The sequence below is a fragment of the Gossypium hirsutum genome, chromosome D08 (genome assembly GCF_007990345.1).
Source record: "Gossypium hirsutum isolate 1008001.06 chromosome D08, Gossypium_hirsutum_v2.1, whole genome shotgun sequence".
Lineage (NCBI taxonomy): Eukaryota > Viridiplantae > Streptophyta > Magnoliopsida > Malvales > Malvaceae > Gossypium > Gossypium hirsutum.
In genome coordinates this window covers 16,114,960-16,117,681 of record NC_053444.1, presented here as the reverse complement: position 1 = coordinate 16,117,681, position 2,722 = coordinate 16,114,960, and positions in this window count along the sequence as shown.

The following is a 2,722-nucleotide window of genomic DNA, read 5'->3' as shown; positions in this document are numbered from 1 at the left end:
ACTGGCATAATATATAACATGAAACATATTGGCTTTTCTTTTCCCTAGCACTGCTCCGATAGGAAATTCACTTACATCACACATTTGTTCAAATGGTAGAGTCTAGTCCGGTGCAGTGACTATAGGTGTTGTACTTAATCATTCCTCTAACTCTTCGAATGCCTTTCAGCATAACTCATCAAAATGAAATGGTCTATTTTGCTCAAAAATTTACATAGAGGCTTTGATATCTTAGAAAAATCCTTGATGAAGCGACAATAAAATCCAGCATGCCCGAGGAAGCTTCTGATTCCTTTCACTGAAGTAGGTGGTGACAACTTTTCAATGACTCCTATTTTGCTTTGTAGACAATAACTCCTCGCTGTGAAATTTTGTGGCCTAAAATAGTGCCTTCACAAACCATGAGGTGACATTTTTCCTAATTCAACACCAGATTTGTTTCTTGACATCGACAAAGTACTGACTCTAAATTTTTTAAGCAATCTTCAAAATTGTCGCCAAACACTGAGAAATCATCCATGAATACTTCAAGGAATTTCTCCACCATATCAGAAAATATTACCACCACGCAACATTGGAATGTTGTCGGGGCATTACATAACCTAAATGGCATTCTTCTAAATGTAAATGTTCCATAAGGATAGATGAATGTAGTTTTTTCTTGATCAGTGAAAGATAAGGCAATTTGGTTATTCCCTAAGTAGCCATATAAAAAATAGTAGAAGGCTTTCCATACTAGTCTATCCAGCATCTAATATATAAAAGGCAGAGGGAAATGGTCCTTCTTCGTTGCTTTTTTGAGCTTTCGATAATCCATACAAACTTTCTAACCTGTAACAGTATATGTGGGAATGAGTTCGTTGTTATCATTGCTAAATATTGTTACTCCTCCTTTTTTGGGTACACACTAAATAAGGCTCACCCAAGAGCTATAAAAAATTGGGTATATAATCCCATCATCCAACCATTTGATAATCTCCTTCTTAACTAATTCCTTCATAACAGGATTCAGTCTCCTTTGCTGTTCAATAGATTTTCCATGGCAATATTTAAGTATTATTTTGTGCATGCAGATTGTTAAGCTAATTCTTTTCATATCTGAAATTGACTATCTTAAAGCTTTCTTGGACTTCTTTAAGACCTCCAGTAATTGCATCTCCTAGTTAATTGTAAGCTCGGTACAAATAACTACAGGAACTGTATCATTGTCTCCTAAATAAGCATACTTCAAATACATTGGTAATGGCTTCAAATCCAGCACAGGTGGTTCTTTTATTGATGAGCGATGAGGGTTGAAAGAGCGACTTGATAAATTTCATGATTCAAAGCTCTTTTTGCATCCATTTTCAAATTGTTGAGTTCCATCAGTTCTCTAGATTCTTCAGTCAAATCTACTTCATTTAATTTGACAAAGTCTACATTAGAATTGTTGTGCATATGTCCCGCAAATTCTTCCTGAATTACAATCTCAGCAAATTCTATAGCATGGCATTCTTCATATGGGTTTGCACACTTTAAAACATCAAACACATTAAAAGTCAACTATTGGTCATTATTTCTCATGGTTAACTCACCTTTCTATACATCAATCAATGTTCTACTAGTTGCTAAGAAAGGTAGTCCAAGTATTATAAGTACCTCTTTATCTACTTCACATCTAGAATAATAAAATATGCTGGAAAGATGAACTTGTCAACTCTTACCAGTACATCTTTAATTTTACCTTCTGGATGGACATATGATCTATCAGGTAGTTGTAGTGTAACTGTAGTAGGGCTTGCCTTTCCTATCCCAAGTTTCCTAAAAATAGACATAGGCATTAGATTAATACTTGCACCTAAATCGCATAATGCTTTGCCTACATAATGGCTTCCAATCGAACAGGGTATAGTGAAACTCCTTGGATCTTTTAATTTTGGTGGCAATTTGTTCTTCAACATTGTTGTGCACCCTTCAGTCAGTGCAACAGTTTCGAAATCCTCTAACCTTATCTTCTTGGATTGGATATCTTTCATGAATTTCACATAGTTAGGCATTTGTTCTATTGCTTCCACCAAAGGTATGTTGATGTGTAATTGCTTCAATACCTCTAGAAATTTCTTGAATTGAGCATGTTGTTTCAACTCTTGGAAGTGTTGGGGAAAAGGTAGTGGTGGCCTTCATTTCATTTATTGAGGTTTCCTTGTGATGGCATTTGTATTGGCTCAGCAAGATGAATTTGCTTCTGTATGCTTTTGTAGTTTGTTCCACTTCTGGTTCAAAAGTTGTACTTCCAGGAACTTCGAAACTTTCCCCCTCAAACAAGGCATCATTCATAACTCCTGGTAGTTAAGTGCCACTCCAAAGTGTCATGCTTTTACATTGTTCTTTTCCTTAAGATCTAGAACTTTATATGTCATTAGAAAATGCTCCTTGTTGTCTGGAACTTAATACAGTGACAATTTATCCCACTTGATTCTCCAGAGCTCTTAAGGAAGTTACCTGGCTCTGAATAATTGCATCATTCTTAGCCATATATTTTTTAATAAAGCTTCCATAGCTGATGTTGATGATGATGAACTTTGTTGCACATTTTGTCGCAACATTGGTTGACTGTGTCTAGGTGGTACACTAGCCACATTATGTCTATTAACAATGCTGTCATTTCCCATTCCCTGATTACGCTAGTTGAAATTTGGATGTTGTTCCTAGCCTGGATTGTAGGTGTTGGAGTAGGGATTGT